This window comes from Manis javanica, chromosome 9 (assembly GCF_040802235.1).
Source record: "Manis javanica isolate MJ-LG chromosome 9, MJ_LKY, whole genome shotgun sequence".
In the NCBI taxonomy this organism is placed as follows: domain Eukaryota; kingdom Metazoa; phylum Chordata; class Mammalia; order Pholidota; family Manidae; genus Manis; species Manis javanica.
In genome coordinates, this window is record NC_133164.1 from 85,783,294 (window position 1) to 85,809,431 (window position 26,138).

Sequence of the window (26,138 nt, forward strand, 5' to 3'; positions counted from 1 at the left end):
ATTCCATGTAAATAGAAGAGTTAAGCCATAGGGCGTAAAGGGGAAGGATCACAATCTATCTACCATGAGCAATAACACTCCATATAGTAAAAAAACAAAACACTACATCTACCACACCATGTTGTTAGGAAGATCTAGCTCTAATATTATCTCAAATACATACGCATCTTAGAGTTGGAGAAAATGTCTACATTTTATTATAAAATTAAGTATTAGTACAGCACACACCAAATATACTACTATTGCTGTTAGTCAAGATCCTTGGCCCATTTTTCAGCTACTAGAAAAATTTTTTGCAAGTAATATCCAATGGATTTACAAGGTGTCTGTCAAAATGTGTTGTATAAAATTCTCCCAGTTAAGTAAATTGAGATCTTTATCTTAACTTCAATGTTTTGTTATAATTGCATAGGCTGTAAATATGACTAAACCTGTAGTATCAAATAGAATCATTTATTTCATTTTGAGAAAAACAAATGCAAAATTCACATAGCTTTAGTTTTTAAATGCTTCCATTCATTGATTTACTATATATTTGCTTTTCATGCATTTGTAGAAAATATTTTTCATTGTTTATATAGTTCTGTGACAGTTCATTCTCATTTTTCTTTCATTTTGATTATATTGTCTGTGTTTTATTCTTCCATTAAGTGGACTGGAGTCCTCCCACTCAGACATCCATGATTTATTACTGTCTGAAGCAGCTTAGTTTAGTAAGTTCACAGCTGGTTCTCTTTAATGCCCTATTGTGCATGCCATCTGGGCCTGCTGTTTCCAGTGTGTTCAGTTTTCCAAATATTCCTCATTGTTTGTTTGTTTGTTTAAGGATATGCTGCTATTTTGGTAAGCTCCTTATTAACCTCTGATTATTACTTTCTTTATTTTCCTTTTATGAGATATAGAGTGTAAAAATAACAAATAAGTCTAAATATCTTGGACGTTTTTAAGATTTATCATGAATCTTAATGATCCATTAGAGGACTAGTTTGCTCTCCATGGAACTACATCTCAGCAAAGGCTTTGACAGAGGATGTGGAAGTTAGCTTTCTATTTCTTGCTCTAATGCAATTAGGAAGAACAAGTACATGGTTATTTCTATTTTCTATGTTTAATACAGAGTACTTTTTGTTTATTGATGAAGGGATACAGGACTCAGCTCTCTTAGGTCAAAAGGTAACACTCCATTTTCTCTAACCTCTTCTTCTTTGTAACAGTGGCTAGTCTATGCCCTTCACAAGAAAGCTGAATTCATGCACACAGCGAAGAAGTTCCATATCCAGGGTAGCAGAACATGTGTATTCCTTGCCTATTACTTTGTAGTATAATATAATGCATATAAGCCATGACCCATAGGGTTGCTGCTGAAGTCAGCACCACATTTGAGGAATTGGAGCCCACCAAGTAGAATTCTACCCTTTATTTGCCTCTTAACAAGTAGACGTTCCACAGTAACTCCTGTCAAAAATTGCCTGACCTTTTTGATTATCAGACATCTCACAGTGGGTAGAAGCACCCCTCTCTGCTTTCCTGGGAAGATTCAATTTCTTCAGTCTTTCTGTTCTGTGCCACTGTCTTGCATCCTTGGCCCCCTCTCTCCTCTCGGCTGTACCTTCTTGACTAAGAACAACCCCCAAACATCTCTGCATCTACATATCTACATCAGGTCATGGATCTAATTCATCTTCCATTCTGATCAGTTATTTCATGAACATAAATAAAGTTCTGTTCCTTCTATTTTTTCTGTCATCAGACAATGGGTAAAGAGAAAGAAGATAAGCAGAGAATTCCAGAACGTTCCATGTCAGGATGGAGAATGAAAGAGCTATTAAGCTCCATGCATAACTAATGTTTGTTCTCTTACATACATAAAATAACTTAAATGCCCTCATAGGTCCCTGATTCACAATGAGTTTCTTTCAAGGACAGTTGGAATTGGCTATGATATTTTTTAACTCCACAAATATATTCATTTCATTCATTTGTAAAGAGGAAAATTAAAGGGAAGCATAATACTTAATGAGCTACACTAGATCCAGAGTTTGTTTACTCACTAAGCTTAATGAATGAAAGCATGTTGTCTCAAGTGTTCAAGGCACCAAATAATGAGCTAAGTACACACAGTGCACGGAATTAATTGACTGTATGGAAATAGTCACCCATAATGCCTACCAGAGGATTTCTCTGTGCTTTTCTCTTTCTCTGACTACTTCTTTAAGCTTGGGTGTATGTGAACTCAGACACTCTTTAAAGAAAGAAAGAAATAACAAAAAGATAACCTGATCAAGGTGTTGTGCAACTGAAAGGACAACCCAGCATGTTTACCTCAGTGAGAGGGAAACAGTTGTCAGCTAATTGTATGAACCTCTTCTTAATATCATGTGGGGTCATCTTCTTTGCAAACAATTTAAGTGTAAATCGTCTCTGGATGTTAGGTCACAGAATCTATAACTATGAGGTGAAGTAAATAATTCTATATACTCAAGTTATGAATATTTTATTTTAAGTCATTCAGTCATTAATTCAAAAATATTTCTCATGTGCCCAGGCACTCTTATAGGCACTGAGAGTATAGCAATGAACAAAACACACAAAAGCTTCAGCTTTTGCAGAACTTCTAACAGGAAGAGACAGACAATGCTGTGCACTGAATTTTGCCCCACTCCCACAATTTCATATGGTGAAGCCTTAATCTCAACATGATTATATTTGGAGATAGGGTCCTTAGGACGTAATCAAGGATAACCAAGGTCACAGGTTGGGTCCCTTATCTGAAAGAATCAATGTTCCTGTAAGAAGAGACACCAGAGAGTTCTCTTCACTTAAGAAAGTGGTCTTCCAAACTGCTTCCTGATCCCTTTCCTTAATATTTTTCATCATACAATTTACAAATTCTAATATACTATGATATCTGCTTATGTAGAAGCTGTAACATTTATATACTGTAGTATCTACTGTTGTGGAAGTTATAATTTGTATGATGAAAAATATTGAGGAAAGGGGTTAGGAAGTACTACAGTGAGGGTAGCTTGGAAGACCTCACAGAAAAGAAGATGCTTGACCAAATTATGAAGGTGAAGTCTAGGTAGCTTTCTGGAAGAAGCATTTCCAGATTGCTTCAGCCCATGCAAAGCTGCTGAGGCAGGAATGTGCCTGATATTATCACAGAAAGCAAGGAACCCAAGTGACTGGAGTAGAGAGAAGAAGGAAGGAGAAGGAGGGAGGGCACCTGTGGCTGGTGAGGGACAAAGACCAGGCTATAACTTGGATATCTAGGCAGAGTGAATACAATCAGGGAGTTGGCTTTAAAGGAGAGGCTTCTGTAACAATAGAAACATTCTCTGCTCATGATCTTAATGAAGTGAGAGCTATAATTTGTTGTATTCCCATTTGAACTTTATTATCCAATTCAGTCAAAAAATTTTACAGGATACAATCCAAAATGATGTCAAAGATTTCAGTCTTCTCTCTACCAGTGCACTACAAAATGTCATTGTTAGTTTTTAATTTGGCCAAGAAATTTTAAATTAACTGAGAAATTTAAACTATACTGTTTAGAGTTCTATAAGATGGGCCAGAGTTCTCTACTTCTAAAGTTGAATAATGACAGTCTTTCTTATTTTATTGAAAAAAAATTAAGAAATATATCTTTTTTTTTGGTATCATTAATATACACTTACATGAACAACATTGTGGTTGCCAGATTCTCCCCAGTATCAAGTCCCAACCACATTCCCCATTACAGTCACTGTCCATCAGCATAGTAAGATGTTACAGAATCACTACTTGTCTTCTCTGTGCTATACTGCCTTCCCCATGCCCTGCCACCACATTATGTGTGGCACATATACACAATGGAATATTATTCAGCCATAAGAAGAAAACAAATCCTACCATTTGCAACAACATGGATGGAGCTAGAGGGTATTATGCTCAGTGAAATAAGTCAGGCGGAAAAAACAAATACCAAATGATTTCACTCATTTGTGGAGTATAAGAACAAAGCAAAAAGGAACAAAACAGCAGCAGATTCACAGAACCCAAGAATGGACTAACAGTTACCAAAGGGAAAGGGGCTGGGGAGGATAGGTGAGAAGGGAGGGATAAGGGGAAAAAGGGGCATTACAATAAGATATATATCTTTTAATTAACCCCATTGGTCTTACATCCTATAAATTTGGTTTTAAAAACTTTGCTCTCGGTCAATGAATATCTGCTCATAAGATCTAGCAGATAAAACATGAATTGATAAATTTAAAAATTAATGTTAATATAAATCCAGAAATAGTTTATCACATTAAGATGCTCAACCTTTCTGGACATATGTTCTTATGAATATGATTTAATGTCATATGCATATGATACAAATATAACTATGCCATCATAGTTCATTTGTCAAAATGAAATATATCACTAATGAAAATAAACTTGCAGAAACTCTAGTTCCACAGTTTATCCTTAGTTTCAGCTCTCATATAGGATCAAATTTTCACTGAATTAACTTGATCACACATTCCTAAGACAAAAGTAGCACTTGGCAGGATACATAGAAAGAGGCTATCAAAAACCAACCAGGACAGCCAACCATGTCATTGGAGGGAGTGAACATTCTCCCTCCCACCCTACCCCTGGGAAGAGGAGAGGGACTGGAGATTGAATTAGCCAATGGTCAATGCCTTAGTCAATCATGACTATGTAATGAAGCCTCCATAAAAACCCAAGGGAACAGCTTTTTGGCCCTCTTTTTGGGAAGCTCCATGATTGGTGAACCAGATTCCATGTGCCACTGAGCCAAGTCCCAAGCTCTATGAGAACAGAAACTCATTTATTTAGGACCTTAACCTATATATCTCTTCATCTGACTATTGATTTTTCCTTTAATAAACTGGCATATGTAAGTAAATGTTTCCCCGAGTTCTGTGAGCCACTGTAGCAAATTAATTGAACATAAGGAGGAGGTCATTGGAACCTCCAACCTGCAGCCCTTTAGTCAGAAGCACAGGTAATAGCCTGGGACTTGTGACTGGGGTCTGAGTTGGGGACTGGGGAGCTATCTTGTAGGACTGAGCCCTTAACTTGTGAGTCTGGTGTAGTCTTCAGGTAGGAAGTGTCAGAATCATGTTGAATTCTTGGACACCCTGATGGTGTCTGAGACTTGGTGCTGTGCATGGGAGAACGCTGCCCCCACCCCAAGTTGTAATTGGGTCCAGGGATCCCCACTTAACTACTTAATAAAGAGTGATTAAACCAGAGAAGTGAAGGAGAAGAGGATTCTGTATAATGCCATAATTAATTCATCATGTATTGAACATTCATGTTTGTGTCCCTACCCTTAAGTTCATTCTAGGAATAGCTGTTTCTGGAGTCCTGGGTGCGTCCCAAAGAGCAAGAGTATTTAGAAGTAGGAGAGCAATGTGTTACCTTCATACATAACCTATAGCATTTGAAAGAAATATGTTAAAGGATTTTGGTCTCCTCTAATGAAAAGTAGAAGATACTCGACTGAAATTACTCTGTGGGAGGACAAAAGGAAAAATAAACATCTTTAAGATGAGCAGTATTTAAAAAACAAAAAGAAAAGATCACTTAGTGCTGTGCAAGAAGAGAAGAGATATTAATAGTCAATGTAGTTAATATTGTTTGGTTTAATAACAAAAATATCAAAACATCAAATCAAAGTAGGATTGTAAAATGTAACTTCACTATATATACTGAATATAATTAGTAGGCCAAAAGAGGGACATTTGTGAATTGCATGGATTATTAAAAAGGCATAATATTTCCTGTTTGCTCTCCCATTCTAAATCAAGGGAATTTTTTATCTTTAGTCAACAGGAAAGGGGAAGAGTGGTAGATAATATTATAAAGGAACAAATTATAAAACAAAAACAAATAAATTAAACTCAGTTATTAAATAAAATTTATACCAACCAAAGCTCTTAAAGTGATCTAACTTCCCCCTTTGCTATTATAAAAAGTATATAGGCTACCTTTGGCAGTCCATCAAATGAATATGTCTTTTGCAAGTACCATTAGTTTCAGTAGAAAAATATTCTAAAGAAGTGTATATGAGCATGATATGGCATGAATTTGATAGGATTTTAGGGCCTTTACACTTTAGGGAAAGCCCTAGCTCACATGAAATTTCCTCAACTAACAGGAAAAGTAATTCCAGGGTACATGCATAAAATAGTCTTACAAATTTCAGCTGGCCCTTTTCTCAGTGTTCCTACATCTGAAATTTGAATTTGCCTCATTTCACAATTGAGTTTTGGCTCTGCATCTTCTGGGGTATTTACCCTCAGCTTAGCTCCTACAGCTCTCTTACTACAATAATACTATTTGCAGAATTTTTAAAAAGAAAACAGGACCACAGTTTATCAGTTTTAGTTGGTAATTTTCTGTCTACTAGGAGGCTGCAGGTTGTAAAGCAGTCTGAACTCAAATTATGATTATAGTGTTTATTATTTCATGAACTTGCAAATTTTCTTAAGTTCTTGAAACTTTATTTCCACATCTGTGAAGTTGCTATAATAATTAAAATAGTATATTCAAGTTGCTTTACACAATGCCTGGCACATATTAGGTATAAAACAAATAACACCATTATATTTTATTGCATTTCTACAATTAAGTTAAAAACTCATTATCTGGAGCTATTAAGTCCAGGTAAAATGATGAAATTTTAAAGCTTTCTAATGAAAAAGGAAAAATTTTCACATTTATTATCTCAGTTGTTCCTCAAAAAAACAAACTTATAGGGTAGAAAGGAGTAATTTTCATTTTAAGGATGAAGAAATGGTTTCAATGAGTTGTTCAAATTGCTACCTCATGGTAGATCAATGAGGCAAATTCATGTCTTATGGCACTGAACACTCTACATTGTTGTTGGGAAAGGTTTTTAGATTTTAGATTTTATGATCTTCTTTCTTAAAATCTTCAGTTAAGTTGATAGCAACTTTATCCTTCCATGCAGCTAAGACCAATATCCTTAGGGTTTAATCCCCTTTGTCATATTTTCACATCTCACATTTACTTAATCAGGAATTTTAAAATATTTTACCTTCAAATTATATCCAGATTTCTAATTCTCACCATTACCATTGGTCCTATTTCTTCTTAATTTCTCCAAAATCCTACTGATACCACTAAGCAGTCCCAGCCAGTCAACTCTTAACACAGCAGCCAGAGTTACTCTTTAATAAGTAAGATCACATGACATTTTTCTCAAAACCCTCTAATGACTTTTGAGTTTCCTGAGTAGACACCAAGATCTTTAAGTGACCTACAGGCTTTGTATTACCTGACCCAGTTAGTTGTCTCTTCTCCCTCTCATTTTCTTATTCCAGTCACATACCCATTAAACTGCCCTTCTGTAATGTTCTTTCCTCAGATACTTTCGTGGTCCATTTCCTCACCTTCTTCAAAGACTGTGTCTTTGCTAAAACATCGCCTTCTAGGTGAAGCTAATACCTAAACTCCCAATTTAAAATTAGAATTTATCCTTCAACCAATTGTGATCCTCCTAAAGTGATCTATTTATTTTTCTTTCCATAGTATTTTTCTCCTCTCACACACTATGTAATTTATTTACTAAATGTATTAGTTACACTCTGATTCCCACTGCCATTAAAATCTAGGCCCCAGGAGGGCAAGGAATTTTTGCCAATAGGTCCAAAGGGTTCAGACAAGTACCCAGCATGTAAACATGTGTTGCCTAAATAAATGCTGCCTTCTGACTGCTATCTCACTTTCAGAACAAAAGCCCAACCACCTTCTCCCCAAACACACTCACACACACACATGTGTACACACACACCACAAACACATCTGATTACTTCTGACACACCTACTCCCCCTGGGCATTATTACACCATAGCTCTTTGTTTCTCAAAATATTGTCCATATATCAAAATTACAAAGGATTCTGACACAATCAAATTACAAAGGATTGTTGATTAAAAGAATGAATCCTAGATACCCCTCCAAAACACTAAATTAGAATTTCTGGGGGTGAGTCCAGTGAATATGGTCCCTTTGCTAACTGGAGTTTGAGAACATAGGCTGGCCTTCTCTCTCCTCCCCCTTTGCTTTTCTCCATCCTTGCCATTATCTTCCTTGCAAAGATCTGTAAAACCAGGCATCTCCTAAAATGCCAGTAATTGAAACACACCCCAGGCAAATCTGCTTCCACCTTCTATATTCCTCTCTAGAAAATGAAAAGCCCTGACGTCAGTCTCAAGGTGCTAAAGTGCAAACATTTTTAATTTCTGACAAAAGTGAAAAACGTGGCAGCCATGTCACATGTCCCTTCTGAAGAAATATTTCTGTTTTTCTTTTGTTCTCCACCCTGCTTGTTTTGGAATCATTCTCTCTTACGTACAAAAATCTGTCCTTTTCCATCCCTCTCTATCACTATAATCACCTTAAGAAAACCTACAAGGGATCCTAAGGTCAGTTCTGCTCTAGACCTCAGAAAAAAGCCTGCTCTTTTTCTCTTCTCTGATTCTCTTGCCTCCTCTCACTAAAATACTGGCAAGACATGATGAAAGACTAGAAAATCTAGAGGAACCAGAGGAAAGTAGCTAAGAATTATTCCAGCTTTTAAGAATTGTTTCAAATTTTAGACCAGAAACATAGGCATGGTCCAATCCAGCTTCCCAGTACTTGATGGGCTATATAGGAAAAGGGTCTCTAGCCAGGACCAATAGAGGAGTTTTGGGGAGTCCAAGAACTCCCTAAAGTTAATTTGCAAAATGTCTTTGTGATATTCCATAGTTTCATAGAAACAGGGTACAATAGCTTTCCTCAGATTCTCAAAACACTGAATATCAAAAAAGGATTAAAAGCAATTCCCTTAGAATTCAGGTTACCTTATCATTAATGTCCTCATAGAAAATCCTTTTTGTATAAACAAAGATGTATAATCTTTGTTCATTTTTGTCTGGCAAAGGTGTGATAATATCTTTATCAAACATCATTAAATCTGCTCATTCTTAACATTCTGTCCAAGATTCAATTCTAAGAAGTAAACAAACCGAGAATTCTAGTGGTTTTGGACAACTTGTTTTGAGCAGTGATGTGGTTTCAAGCCCAGAATCTTATCACCAACCCTGCAAACCAAGTCCTAGAACTTGTCTTTTAAAAGTGACTTGGTAATGAGAAAACATGACACATTCTTTTTCAAAATCAAAATTTGTCTTCAGTATATAAATTCCGTGTTCAATTTCCAAAGTAAATTTAATCTGAGTACTTTAATGTCTAATTGTTTCCAACTAGTTCATTAGATTTTTTTAAGTAATCTGGGGCTTTCATTAGAAGTAAAATATTTTTCTTTGAGCAGAAATTTGCATTTAACTTCATTTTGCTCTTTTTTAAATTTAAACCAAATATTTTTCAAACTCTTTAAACATTTAACATCCAACAATACATTTTCATTTCTTTCCCTTGTTTCATTCATTGACAAATGTTTTTAAGCTCTTCTATTGCTCAATGCATGTATGGGTCATTAAGGAACATTAAATAATGTAAAGATGCATATAATTTCAGTCTTGTCCTCCAGAGGTTTGTAATCTTAAAAGATGAATGGCATGCATATACTATAGTTACAAAGCAAGGCATTAAAGGGTATGACAGTAGGTCATATGGAAATTCACTGAGAGAGAGCTTTCTTTTGTTGGGATGTGCTAATGGAATGTGCCACAATTATTTACAAGGAGAAGTGTTATCTGATTATAATCATAGCTCTCAACATCCAGTTTTATCATTTAGTGTGGAACAGAATTGTTTTTAAAATGTGGATAAATCTGATAATATACCTTCAGAATGCATTATGTATAGTGTGGCAAATAGATGCCAAAAGTTTTCAGTAAGGATGTAGTCAATCTACTCAGAGTGTTGAATCACCAGCTCCATGCTTATCTGGGAAACGAAGGGGGAAAGAGGGCTAAGTTCAAATGGGTCATTGTCCACCCAGAAAAAAAAAAGAAGGAAATTTCAACATGAGTTTCAAACTTAACACAAAAGCAAATAATTATAGTTTACGTTTCTTAACCAATACCTCCCATGATACAGGAATTGCAAAATCTTTCCAGTCCCTTAGAGGGTTTCATTTTGGAGAATACTGATAATGAATTTGGGGCACAAGAAAACTTATGCAAATAAGTTATAATAAAGAGTAAAATAAGTTATAAGTGAAGAAAAATAGCTTCTTCATCATTTTTTAGCCCATAAATGTTGAGTTTTTGAACATTCATATATATATATATATAAAATTCACATATGCAAATATAAATATACAAACACACACACACACACACACACACACACACACACATATTAGGAATGTTAGGTGGAAAGATAGACATGAGCAGCTGGAAAAGGGAAAAACTACCCAAACCCTGCCCAGGAAGAGGGTCCCATGTGGAGACAAAAAAGGCTTCTCAGGGACTAAGAACTGCCCAGATCACACCTCAGCGTGGGGAAAGGATATGCTCACTGAGAGGAAGGGCTACACGGTTGGACCTATAAATCACATGACCCCACCTTGTCAAAGTGGTTCCTCCTAACCAGGATGCAATAGGTAAGCCTCCAACCTAACAGATGGAGGCCTTTGCCTATTTGACTCTGGCCCGCTCTTCCTTTGGAATGTATTCAAATAAACTATCACTGGGCTTCTCTATTGTGTCTCTGCCTTTCAATTCTTTGTTATGGCGGTAACAAGGACCAAGGAGAACAAACTCAGTATATATGTATACATGATCTGTATAGTATATACCAATATATAGTCCTAATTCCTCACTGGAAATTGACCATTTAATAGCCACAGTTGACCTTGAGGCTCCAAAAGAACTGTCTTCTGTAATATTTAACCTGAGAGATAAACAGTGCGAGATTATTTTTGCTTTATACATTCATGCACCTGAATTTTTTCCATGTGTTTATGTGGCACAATATTACCAAATGACTTTTTCTGAGTGGAAGCCATAACAAAATACGCCATATTTCCATGAGTAGTTAAGTAGGCATTTTGTTTTCCATTGATGCCAAAGGCTGTCAGAGAGCCAAATCACCTGAGGTCTTCCTACTTTAGCATGATTAAGTTTTCCATTGATTTGTGAATAAAGAATAGGACACTTGTTCCAATTCTTTTTGCAGAGAATTTTTTGAGTATCCAATCTCAAAGGAATATTATACTTCAAACTGAGAGTACAATAGGTATGAATATTGTTAGTCAGGGACACTGGGGAGACCATTATTATGCAAATTACTCAATTCTATTCAATGCCATAAAAGTTAATCTCTTAGTTAAGAAATTTAAATTCCATAGGAAGTCTACTCATGGATAAATAAAAGTATATTATCTTTTTTATGAGAAATTATTTGATTTTTACGTCTCCTATTTTGAGGGAATAGAAAAAACATGTTTTGTTTATTTGGGAATTATATAAGAGTTTTAAACCATAAAATGCTATTCATTTATTCCAGCACAAAAATGTCTTCACCCAAAAATAATTATAGGAATCAGTGATTCTATATAGTAACTTTCTTTAAGACAACCCATAATTAGCCAATGTACATTTCAATCTTCAGAAATAATCACAAATCTTAAAGCTATCAATTAAATAAGATAAATTAACAATACTTCCAACGATATTTCAAAACCTTAGTAAGTTTTTCTATCTGCTGTACATCTAAATTCTTAGCTATTATTTCATAACAAGGAAAGATCATTAAAATCAATAGAAAAAACAAATATTCCTATAATGATGTAGCTAGTGGTACTGGTCATCAGGCAACTATCATGTTACTACCCCTTTAAGTTTCCAGCATTCCAGTGATGAAGAAAAATCAACTATTATTCCATTCGTACTCTTGCTGTACTGGATGAACTTTACTAAATGTTTTAAGGGAAATTTCAAAAGACTCAATTTTGCTAAGCTCTCCAAGCTATAATGGAAATACAATGCTCCGGGGGTCAGTCTTTCTGGCTGCCCCATTTCCCTCAAGTCCTGCCCTGTGCTGCATCCTGGTCTTGCTCATTCTGGTTTCTTCTATAACCTTGATTAATTCCTCTCAGGATCCTATCCTACTACCACACACTGAACTCTTGATGTTTAAGCATGTGGAGTAAAATCTATTTTGTGAACTAATGACACAAACCCTGAAACTTTGTTTTTCATCGTTGCTCAAAACTCCATTGTCCCGTAAGACTTTAGCTGAGTTTTATTAAGAGCATATAACTTGCCAGGAAGTGAACATATCATTTATGTGCATTTAATCCTCACAGATAACAACCAGATAAGAATCCAATCAGATAAGAGACATTAGTGAGGCAACTGAAGGCTAAGAAGGCTAAGAACTCTGCCCAAGGTCACTATAATCAGGGGTGAAATGGGAACCCAAAAGCATGACATCAGAGTCCATGATTTAACTACCCATATATATTGCCCTCTCTCTTTAATAGTACAAAAGGTTCTGTTTGTAGTTTAATGAATTGCTAATACCATTCTACAGCCTTCATGGGACAGGAACAGTGATCATTATTATGTATCATGCATCTTAGCACTTTTAGGCTCTTGTGAAGCCCTAGGGTTTATTTTTTGTGGTATACCAAATAATGTCTCTTCTGCAGGGGACATCTTCTCTGCCCTCTTCAAGTCAGGCTGGATGAGGGGTTTGATTTGACTAACTGAAATGTGAACAGAAGTGATATGTGTCACTTTTAGACAGAGGCATGAGAGCCACTGAGTGCCGTCCATGCTCTTTCCCATCTGTCACAGCGACACACACTGTTCCACACAGTGGCTCCTTGGAGTCCAACCGGCTTTCAGAGAATAGACAATGACTGACACAGGCCAGGGGCTGCCCCTGACCCACAGTGGACATTTATGAGTGAGAAATAAGCCCTGGTTGTTTTAAGCTACTAAAATGTACTAGTTACTTGGCTTATCCTGGTTGGTGTTTTACCAAATTTGTTTTACCTTAGAACTTGTTTTTCACAGAATGCCTATTAACATCTAATGAGATGCATGAGTATGACCCAGAGACTGGTGGGAGAAACTCCTCCCTAATGCAATAGTATCCAAAGGGTATATGTTGGAGACAGTGTGAAAGCCTTGTTCTTGTGAGAGCATGACTGAAGCCTGGGGAAAACAATCTGACAGTTCTTTTTTTATGTGCCCTCAGCAACAACTTCACAAAGGTGCCTATATACAATACAGGGTACTCCACAGAGAGCTTACTCAAATATATTCATTAATTCATTCAGAAATCATTCCCTGAATATCCACTAGATGCCACCAATATCAGATACCTCCACTCCATCATGTGTTAGTGTGCTTAGATCACCCAGTGATAAGCAACCAGAGTACCAATCAGTAAATGAATGCATGAAGCAGATGTGGTATATACACACAATAGAATATTACTCGGCCACTATAAAGAAAGAAATCCTGCCATTTGCAACAGTATGGATGAACCTAGAAGGTATCATGCTAAGTGAAATAAGCCAGGTGGAGAAAAGAGAAATACCATATGATTTCATGACTTGTGGAATTTAAAAACAAAACAAAACAAAATGTATAAAATAGCAGTAGACTCATAGACACTGAGAAGTGATAGGTGGTTACCATGGGGGAGGAGTTGGAGGGGGTGAGTGAGGAGTGTGAGGGGGATGAAGGGGCACAAAAATTCTCAATCATAATATAGTCACAGGGATGGTAGCACAGCATAGAGAATATAGCCAGTGATTCTGCAATATCTTCCTATGTTGACAGATAGTAACTGCAGTAGCTGAGGTGAGGATTTAATAATATGGGTAACTGTTGAACCACTATGCTGTATACATGAAACTGATATAAGTGTATATCAGCTAAACTGCAATAAAAAAAAGAAGAAATGAGTTGCTCAATAATCATGTAGAAAAGTTCTACCTTGGCAATCTGACTCCCAGAAGCTTTAACTATTTTATTAATCTCTTTGTGATTAGGTTTTTGAGATGTCAAGTTCACTAGGATATACTTCCCAGTGACTCAACAGAACATTTTTCTGTGTATGCAATGAATGGATTGTGAAGATATAATTGGAGGCCCTAATCAATTGACTCTAAGCAAGGGAGATTATCCTGGATAACTGAGTGGGCCTGACTTAATCAGCTGAAGGCTTTAAAGGCAGGGCTGAAGTTATCCCAAGAGAAAGAAGAAATTGTCCTTTGGCTTTTGTCCATGGATCAAACGGCACATGTTGTTCTGTCACTTATTTTACTTGACATAATACTTTGAAATTTTATCCATATTAACATAGGTAATGCTTGCTTAATATTATACCCTTGATAATCTTCCATTTTATCAAAATATCAAAATAATCCCCTTGATAGTCTTCCATTATATCAAAATACCAAGATAATTTATATTAAAAAAATCAAAAACAGTTTATTCTCCTGCTTTTTCAATATTATTGCCTTTAATAAAAATGCTGCCACATAAACATTTATAAGAGTTGCTGTAAAGTACATCTTTAATGGTAGGAAGTTTCTTCAGCTTTACCAGATATTGCCAAGCCACTCAGAAAGTTATTTAACAAGTTTATAGTACCACCAGTGGTGTATAAGTGATACGTTTATTCCAGACCCTCGTCAAACTTAGCATTTTCAGACTTTGTAATCTTTATGAAGTTGATGGATATGAGCCAAGTTTTACTTCCTAAGTTTTTACTCTCCTAAGTTTTACTTCCTTTATTTCAATGGGGTTGAGCATCTCATTTTTAATAGATTTTCTTTCCCTGTGCTTTGCCTGAACATTTCCTGTATATACTTATCTACTGAGAGTTTTGTGCTTTTCATACTGATTTTTAAAGTTCTTAATAAACCAAATAATTTATTGTCAGTTATGATCACTGTGTATATTTGTTGTCTCTGAGCTGTTTTTTCCTACTCTGATAAAGGTAACACTTTTTTGCAGAAGTTTCTAACTTTAATGTACTTAAAATAATCACTGGTTCCTTTCGGTTTGCATCTTGATGCCTACTCAGCCTTGTTCTCTGGTCTCCCATCAATTCTGTGATACCTGGGTATCTTTTTAAAAAATGGTCTTTAGTTACAATTGGCCAGACACATTCTCTGCTGCTTTTGAACTAATACAAACCTAAAACCATACTATGACTTTCTCTGAATAACAACTAAACTTTAGGCAGAAAATCTTTGCACAACACCACAAAAGGCTTGCTTACTTCCTGGACAAATTTCTTTTCATTCTTAAAATTTTGAAATCAGACAGAAGATATAAAAATACGTGGGTGAGCCTCACAGCATATTTATATTTCTGTATTACATAAACTCACACATAGAAAAGACAGCCATACCTAATGAGTACTTGGAAAAAAATGATTAATATTGATTATTGAATATAATATGAAATGGAGACATTTTCATATTACTTCTTGTTAACATGGAACTTTGGGCAGGTTGCTGTGAGCCCTTGCTTCTTATGAAGGTAACTTTCAGTGAGAAAGATAAGGCCAATTAAAACAGAATAGAACACAATGCAAAAATTTCAGAGTAATAATTCCCAAATCATTTCTCAAAATTAGACAAACTAAAAAACCACTTGTAAATGATGAGAATAACCACAAGGAGTATAAAAATCTCAATGGCTTATGAGGACCAGCCTCTTTCATCTACTAGGATTTGCCCTTTGTCATGTAGCCTTAAGAATAATTATTGTTCTTGGAATCTCTCAAGGGTCAAAAGATGAAACCAAAACAGTTTTTTTTCTTTCTTTCTGAGATGGCTAAAAAACATTAAGGAGGCATAACCCATTAATTTAAAGTTCCATCTTACTGAAAAGTTCATCTGACAAACTACAGAAAAATTAGGCAAGGTTTTTAAATAATTGTGCCCTCAGTCTTGCTATCTATGGCTTAGTGATACAGAAAGTTGTCTTTTTTCCTGTTCAACAAAATCAGTGAGATGATGACTGATTCTATGTAACTGGATATGGGTGATCCCATCTCCAGGGTATGTATATAGCATCTCTATTCAAGCAATGCATGTATTAATCATGTGTCTGTGTGAATGAAGACATATATTTAGCCATGACCCTAATGCAGGATTCAATATGTAATAGAGAACAGCAAGAAGTCTCAAATTATATAATTCCTATTTGGCCTTTTCACTGAGTCTCTTTTCATATTTGTTTTTGCTGATTCATGTGCAAAAAAATATCCTAATAAATGTGATGATAGGAGAAAGGAATTTTAGAAACTGAGAAGTAGAAGCCAAGCATACCTTGGTCTAACATTTGTTTACTTTGCCTAAGGTCCCAGGGTTCAAAAGTAAACACTAACTTTCTTAATGAAAATTCACTAGCCGTCCTCATTTGCACTTTGCTATAACACCTCTTGTAAGTGGCTCCTAATCTAATTTGGATAAAACACAATTGGCATGTTTGATAATTTAATTGGCTCTCAGGGTGGGTTCTGTTTGTGTATGTTTTTTGGATAATTAATCCATAAGGAAGAGCCTTTCTCTTGCTGCTTTTCATTTGATTTTTGTTTTCTTGATAGAAGTCCGTTTGCATAAAGAACTCTCACCTTAGAGCAAAATGTTATCTGATTCTCAAGTGGTAAGAATTCATAGGAATACAATAACAGACAACACCAAATGTATAGTACCGAAAATTATTCTTTTGTATGTGCTGTTTATAATAGTAAAGGAAGAACAATATGAACAAGATGAAAAATAGGCCTCTTGTTAATCCAAATCACTTTATCTGTAATTAACCTGTAGACAGGACAGGCAGTTAATAGAAAAAGATTGTCCTGACAAGACCTCTTATTTGTGTATGAGTCTTTTAATTAAAATGAGGGTTTTCTGAGTATATGTTGTTTCTAAGCGGTGAGGAACCCCACTGACATGCAGCATTAACTATTTAGGCACTCCAAGGCAAACTGGAAAGAAATAGGAGGAACTGGCCCATGTGAAGTCCTTGGTTGCACTCACTCTCTTTGCCAATGTTCTGTCTTTCACAATATATACTACAGCAAATGTTTACTCTCCTATGGGGAAAGTAGAACCATTAAAAATTTCTTTAAGACAATTTAATATCAGTTTTTGGTGCTCATATTTTAGGGTCTTCAAAGGTAATACGCATATTAGATTGTTGGTCTAGATATATTAAATAGATTTTTCATTTTTATTTTACAGTCCACATTTCAGAATACATTTTACTAACCCCCAGTGGTACTTCAGGGCTGAGTACTTGGCAAAGTAGATATTGGTGTCTCATTACAGCAAACAAACTGACATATGTGTAAGTCATTTCTAACAGAGTTAGCTGCATATGTATTTAAGGAAAGAAGGATCTGTTCATTATTTCCTTCCTCAGGGTGAAGCACATCAAGCTCTGCAATCAAATAAAACCATACTGTTCTGGGACAGAATAAAGTGAAATATTTTTACAATAACTAGGAGAGTAAATATTTGCTTATTTTTAAAGAAAAGAGAAGCTGTCCATCCTCACTGGCAACCTGGAGGTGTGACGGTGACTTGCATCAGTTGTCCCGGCACTCTCAGGGAGCCTTTCTCCCTCTCCTGATCGGCAGGATAGGCAGTGACAACCAAACCCCTCTGTGACGGCACAACTGCATGATCTAGGAAGCTGGCATAATTGAAATACTGCCTTGGAACAAATCCAGGGCAAACTGGACTTTTGAGTGGAGTCTGTTAAGAACAAAGGAAGTGCTGAAATCCTATGACCCCAATTTTGCTCATAAACATACAGAATGGCCAGAATATTGCTGTTGGATGGAGAACAAGCTGCTGCTCATCTTGCCTCAGTGGGACAGGAACTCCAGTTTCACTCTCAATGGGGAGTGAAGGAGTGCCATTCTCCTTGCTTACCCCTTGTTTGTACACCTGGTAAAATTCAGCATAAAGGTTCCTGCTCTTGTGCGTCTTAGGGTACTGCATCTGGCTGGCTGTCATATTATCATTTTAACATATCTCTAAAGGCCAGGCCTCATCTGTGCTTCCCATACCCCATTCACTTTTGGTGCAAGTGTAAACTCAAACCTGTTGGAGAATTTAAAATATGCATCTTCAGTGTTTATGAAGACATTATTTGTAGTGATAAAATTTACATATAACCCAAATGTATATTCATGGGAAATTGGTTGAATAAACTAAGGTATTTTCACATGATGGAATTCTCTGCAGCCACAAAAATAATGAAAAATTCTCTATAAACTGGTAACGTGATTACCAGACTATATCACTAAGCAAAAAGGTGAAAATAAGTGTCTACATTATACCACCTTGGTGCCAAGAAAATAGAAAAAGGAGGGAAAGAGGGAAGGAAGGAAGGAAGGAGGAGGGAGGGAGGGAGGGAGGGAGGGAAAGAAAAGCCATAAACTGATGAAAATATTATCTGTAGTGTGGTAGAATGGGAGCAGGGCAGAGAAGACAGAAATGGTTATGTGTATCTTGTTTTTACATAGTTTATATTTGAATCCTAGCTATATTTTACATATTCAAAATCAAAGACAGAACATAATTAAACCCTAAATTATATATGAAAAGAAATAAATGAACCTAACTCCATTGCAAATTGATGACATTGACTATAAAAAGAAAATAAATAACTAAAAAGAAATTTTGTATACAATATTTAATGTACTGCTCTGAGGAAAGAAATAAATCCAAAGAGTTCTTAAAGTTGACTTGCTAAGATTGCTATTAATAGAAATATTAGTAGTGTAATTCTAAAACTATTGTCTAGATGTTTATATATATAAAGTAGGCTAATGCTAATATGCAAATATAATATAATGGTGTCATTAGGGCCGGTAAATAAGAGGAGATTCAAATATAAAACTTTAAAAGCAGTGGTAAGGAAATACTGTAATATTACAATTGAGTTGTAAATATCTGTATGAACTCATGATAGTTTATAAAATATACATTTCCTAAAGTTCTATCCATTGAAAGGGCCTAAAAGAAATGCCACTTCAGTAACAATAGGCACATTACACCCAGAAATTGTTTTCTAAATATCATTCTACACTAAAAAGTTGGAGTTCCTTGGAAACAGCTGATTCCAGGTAGGGGAGCCTGGGACAGCGTGTAGTTTCGGAAAGCAAGGGATTGTTCAACGATTAAGCAGAGTCATGCCAAAGGACACCGGAGACAGCTTGCAAGAGCTGCCAATAGCCAAGAAAGAAAGAATAACAAATGTAAGGGATATAATACGACAATACAAATAATTTTTTATCTGTAGTGATACTTTTTCTAAAAAGAGAGGAAAGAAGGATGCTAGCTGATAAATGTAGGAAGGCACAGAATTAGAAAATTGTCATTTTTTCAGTGGAATATCTGATTTAAGCAAGGATCATCAATGGATGCTAACCACCTTGGTAACAGAATATTGGGAAATAGGTTATCACAGTGGCAAAATATCACATCTTAGGTGGATTATTAATTACCAAGGCGAAAAATACATGCTCATAGTTGAAAGGTCCAATAGTCATTTTAACTCAAGTGAACAAATGTAATCACCAATAATAGGATAGTCTCACATTTATGTACCTCCTAATAAAAGACATTAAGAAGTTTACATCACTTATGTAGACTTATTATAAAACAATGCTAACCCAGAATTCAATCATGAGGAAACTATTAGACAATTTCAGAATATGTGACACTCTGTGAAAGGCCTGGGCTCTTTAAATATTCAAGGTCATTACAAAAACAGACAAAAGAAACAAAAAATTAAATTCAACTATGAACATTAATTGAGTCTTAGATGGGAAAGAAACAGCTTTAAAAAATAACTCAGGTAAAAATTGGAAAATTTGAATATGGGCTCTACATAGTCTTTGATCTAGCAATTCACTTTGAGAAATTTATCTTAGAGATAGATATAGCCACATAAATAGATGAAGATATGTAAAATCATTTGTAATAGCAGAAAGAAAAAAAAAGGAAGAAACTCAGAGTCCATCAAAATGAGAGTTGTTCAATCTAATATTATCACACAGTCACTGAAAAACAAAACAAATGTGTTTGCACTAGAAATGACAAACTGTCCAAGGTATAAAGTCAATCAAGGCCAGAATAAATGGAAGCTCTAAGAGAATATTATGTTTTGATACTATTTTTGTTTTAAACAACCTTTATAAATAATGACAAAATTCAAAGGCTGTTATATTATGAACATTACATCCCATGTCATATTTCTACAGGGGAGAATTTAGGGTGATTTCACTCTCTGTATTGTATACGAGAGAACTCAATCTTACTATAAAGCATATACTACATCAACATAAATTCCCCCTGCCTCTGCTGCTCTTGTTAAGAAAATATGTACAACACAAATGCAAAACCAGAAACTATAAAATTTCCAGAAGAAAACATAGAAGAAATTCTTTATGACTTTAGAGAAGGCCAGTATTTCATAGATATGACCTCAAAAGCATGATGACCCATTAAAGAAAAATTGATAAATAGGCTTCATCAAAATTAAGAATATCTTCTCTTCAAGAGACACTATTAATAACATGATAAAGGTGGTCACATACTGAGGGAAAATATTTTAAACCACATAACTGATAAAGGACTTGTATCCCAAATACATTAACAAAAAACTCTCACAACTTAATAATAAGAAAACAAACTGTAAAAAATTCAACAGAACTTGACAAATGCATCAGCAAATAAATCCACAGTAATATATTCAATATCACCAGCCACTAAGGAAATTGAATTAAAACCATAATCAGATACCACTATACATCTGTTAGAATGGTTTAAAAAAAAAACCAACAATATCAAGTGTTGTTGAAGATGCAGAGTAAATGGGACTCTCATATGATACAAATATTTTGGAAACAATCTTTTCCTATAAAGTAAATCTATACTTTGAAATCTATCATTTGATAGAAACTTCAGCACTAAAACACTGGAGCACACTGCATAAGGGTCAGCCTCTTCTTCCTTAGTAAAAAAGTTTTATTTTTAATTTTTCTCATAACTTTTCTTTTTAGCAAATATACTCTAATGACATTAGTGTATTTCATATTAGCTTTAGCCTACTTTATATACATACACATATAGATAATAGCTCCAGAATTACACTACCAATATTTCCACTATTAACTTTTTTACCAACTTAATTTTATATCTTTGGATTTATTTCTCTCCTCAGAATAGTACATTAAATAGTATATTCAAAAGTTCTCTTTTTAGTTATTTATTTTCTTTCCATAGTGTCATCAATTTGCAATGGAGTTAGGTTCATTTATTTCTTTTCATATATAATTTAGGGTTTATTTTTGTTCTGCCTTTGATTTGATTTGATTTTGAATACATAAAATATGATAAAAAACAGCTATAGTTCAAATTTAAACTATGTAAAAACATGGTAGACATCACCATTTCTATCTTCTCTGTCCTGTTCCAATCTATCCCCTACAGGAAATATATACCAATGCAGGTTAACTAATTTTAACTCCCTATCTTACAGTTGTTAATACACAAATGACACACATCTCTTAAAATTTAAACCACTTTATTTTACAGAACACCTATTTCAGAAGAACTCAATGTATATTCCAAAATTTACAAATACTCTTTTATCTCTGAGGCATTGGTATTATTGAATCTATTTAATAGACTGAAAAGAAAACAAAGAAAACTAAACACTAGGTAATAAAATGTAGAACCAGTGGATTTCACAGGGCTCTTACTTCATTAGTTACCTCTATAGAAGCAATTTTTTAGAGGTTATCAGTCTACCGTGAAATAAGAATGAAAATAAACCAGTAGTACAAAATTGAGCATTATATCAACAGCTTCATTTTCTAATTCTATCATCTCAGACAAAAGCTCCAGACATGCCACATGATTAATATTTTGCCTGGCCTAGAATAAACTCTAGGTTTTAAAACACAATAAATTATGAAAATTAAAATATGCCTAGAGACAGTTTTATCCCCAACATTACAAACTCTAAAAATTAGCGGCACAGAAAGTAACAAGAAGCATCACACATAGTTCACCGGCTGTGAAGCCATCCCAAAGTCTCTTGGTTTTTAAAAATGGAATTGTTGCCTAAAGAAGCTTGAAAACTAATTTGGGACTCATTTTTTTATTACTGCTGTGGATGGAAGGGGTGAAGAAGGGTGGGGAGAGTAATAGGAGGTTCTTGAAAATACTTCTCAAATCTGACTTTTCAAATTAATTCCTTTCTAGGTCTTCATCCTGTTGAAGTGGTTTAACTATGAAGCTGGATGACTACTAGGAATGTTTACCAGGTGGGTATCAACAGAAAACAACACACTGTGATTGAGACAGGGACCATGGGCTTAGATAAAATAGGATGGAGTCCTTTGGAAAAAGCAAGGCAGAATATTTAGAGTCAGAGCAATGGAACTACATGCAAGGAAACTCCCTACCAAAACTCTGTGTTAAACATTAAGCTCTAGAGTCATTCTTCAGTGAGATCAGTTAATATTCCCCAGATAAAGAGTAGGACACATTTTTATTATGCTAATCATTTGTAATCATGTGTAAGATTCACCTTAGCATGCTAAAAGGCCCAGGCCTATGTGCTGTCTTTCCTCCTTCAGATCTGATGAGGTGACTTGAAAACTGGGCAGCTAATTTAGCATGCAGACCCAGCTGTAAACAACATAGTAAAAGGCAGGAAGGATTCCACCTTAAAGATAAGATTGCATTTTAACACACAGGAAGTTTAAGAAGTTAAGATTCTTAACTTACTCTTTAGCAAACAGACAATACCTCAGCCCACCATGGGGGCTGGGCAGGTGGCCTTTTGATAATGCTCCTAGACCAAGATTCCGGTATCCCAGGGAGAAATCAAAGCAGTACATTTCTTGTGTTAAGTTAATTTTTAATATTCAGGGACCACTTAACAAGTCCACACCCCTACGCCTTTCACCCAGTTCCCAAAAGTCCTCAACCGCCTAAAAATTCCCTAGACAATGCACCACCCTGGGCTCTGTTGTCCCCTCCTGGCATGAGCCAGGAGCTCTGTCCTCTCACTGTATCTCTCAATAAAAGTATCCGTGGCTCTCCTACCTTGACTGTTTGCTAAGTTCATTCTTCGACTCTGCAAACAAGAAGCCCTGCATCATGACGATGTTCCTCTTTCCTCTCCAAGCCTAAATGCTAGTGGATTCTGGAATAAGCAGCTTGTCACGTACATTAGCCAGGAGCAGCAGATCGACCATTAGGTGAGAACGGTACCTGCCATAGCATTACTTTTTAAGAGGATTGTTAATTTGTGTTCAAGTTGCTTTGGGATTTGAAAGGCTCTGTCACCACCTAGGTATAACTACAAGCAGAAATAAATTTGTCTGTAGCCCTACTATGTATTCATGAAAGCTGCTTTGAGTGGTACAAATTTTCACTATTGAATGATATCCTTTTTCCAACAAACTATCATTAACTTATGAAAAGAACTTTGCAAATATTAAAAAAGCCTTTCCTCCTGCTGGCCTATGGATGTTGCTATGAATAAACAGAAGTGGACTGACTGGAAAGCTACACTATTAGTTATTATCAATGTTGAGAAATGAGCTCTTAAATTTTGATTTGGAGGTTTCTGCTAAGACTTTACCTTATTTTTTATTATAATGTGGTTTCCTTGTATACAGCTTTCTAAATTATTTACTAATTGAAGTTGAGCCTAACCACAGCATCATTAATAATTAATTCTTCTTTGGATCTGTGTGCATTCGTGTGATTAAATGCCTGTGCTTTTGCTTACGGAACCCACAATGTGCTATTTTGCTTTGATTAGAAGGAATGCACAAGGACCAACTGCCCATTATGGAATTCCCAAAGGATATTCTCAGGAACCTTTTCTTGAGGGTATCTAACCTCTGATGCACCCTTATTGGAAAGGGAAACAAAAAGTCTCCCACCCACATTTTGCTGCATTTGAACAGAGTATTCACAGTTAGGTAGAGATCTCTATCTGCCTCCTCACTCTTATTCTTAAGGCTTATTTTTCCCCCAGGAGCCTGGTGATGGGTGAATTGGAGGAAAAAGCTACACAAAGTGTCCTCACAGATATGAAAGGAAAATAAAATGACCTTTTTCAAACAGATTTGCTTTGTACAGAATTTTCTGTACAAACATAACTTGATAGGCTAGATTATGCTTTGGAACAAACTGCTCCCAAAATGCAGGCGTTTAACATAAGAAAGGGCTCATGCCTCCTGAAATTTGGCAGGACACTCTAGCCCATACTGCCTCTCAGTTAGATCTAACAGAGGGTTCTCCTCTTCTTACTGTCCCTCTAGAACAAGATGTGTGCTCCATCTCCATGCCAGAAAAAGAGAGGCCACAGGTCATGTGTGGCTTTTCACTACTTGAGCCTTGAAGTGAGGCTTGGCTTCCACACAAGTTTTATTGGCCATTGCCAGTCACATGTGCAGAAATGGAGGGAAAAATGGAATATTTGATGAGCATTACTGTCCATACTCCAGTTTACCCTTCCAGTCACCAAATATACTTTTGCTCTCTTCTTCCAACAGATGAGCCACATTTAACAGCTTCCCAAGTGAGATCACATAAAAATTCCAGCCAGTCACAGACTCAGCTGGAAGTGCAAGGTCCCTAGGTGATGTGTAGCCATCTCTATGTGAGCCCACATATTGCTCTGCTAGGGCCAGAGACTAATAGACTAAAAAGAACTGTTAACTGCCCTCTCAAATGAACAATAGTAGAAACCCTCTATCTGGAGAGAAGAATAGAAATGCCCAGTACTGAGTTTTGTACCAGTATTGTGCACACATTGGAGAGGGTACCCTAAGCTGGGGTGGGATATGATCCTGCATTCCTTGATCCTGACTCTCCTTGCCCACACATGAATTGGGCTTTGGGAAGTATGACCTTCATTGTAGCCGTGCAAGATAAGGACCCTTGCTCATATGCAGGAGATAAGTGCTGTGACTGGGAAACGCCCCTTAGTATGTGAAGCCACAGAGATTTGGAGGTAACTGGTGTCCCCAGTCTGTCCTAAGACAGAAAATGGTACCAGCAGAGATGTACTGCTGTTACAAACAATCCAATATCCTCAATTAAACGGCCTTCAGTTTGGTGACCATTGAGGAAATGGCTATTGAGCTAGAAAGGTACCAATTTACCTTTTTTAAAAGTTTTTTTAATTTTAGAATTGTTTTAGATTTACAGTAGTGATCTATTTTTGCAAGGGTAAAACATTTTGCAAAACCGGTAGATCATTTAGGAAGCAGATCCTGGAGCATGTCTGATGCGGCTCTCGGAGAAGAGGTGGCAAGATGGAGCATTCATAGTGTGTGTGGTTGCCTTTTGGTTCTATTTCACAGGGTATTATAGGAAAGGGGATTTCAGCAAGGCAATTGTCAATTTGCAGCTTAATGGAAGGGAATGAGGACATGTGGGCCTTTCACTGTTAAAAAGTCAAGGTGCTCTGACACCCAGCAGTAATAGGCTTGAGAAAGCCTTCTTGAGAAACTCAGTACAGTGTTTCAACTAATTAAAATGCTTAAGGGCAGATTAAACTAAGGATATGAGTCTAGAGAAAAACGTTTTTTTTCACTGAAGCCTAAGAGACTCAGGACACCACCATAAAGTTTGAATAAAGTGAGAATTACAGGGGTGAGAACACAGATACTTATTTCGGCGTATGTGAGAACATGTGTCAAAGAGAATGTTAGATGCACTTACTGGCATCAAGCTAATGGGAGTGGATGAGATAAGAAAGTCTATTTGAGTGTTTCAAACAACTAAGATTGCCAAAAAATCACTGGACTAAAGGGGATGGACCTTAAGAAGGCCCTAGGGTGTACGTCAGTGTTAGGATAGGTTATCTTGTGCTGTGGAAACAAACTGCAAAATGCTAGAGGCTTACAACAGGCCCAGCTGGTTACTCCTTCAATGGAGACCAACTTTCTGGGATTTTCACTAGTAAAAATGGCACTATGCCTTTACAAAGCCTCACCATGAAAGTAACACACAACATTCACCCCATAATTTTTGGCCAGAACCGATCTCTGTGACCCCACTGAATTATGAAGGGCTGAAAAAATGCAAAAAAGCAGATGGAATCTTTGGTATTACTATCTCTATAAAAATA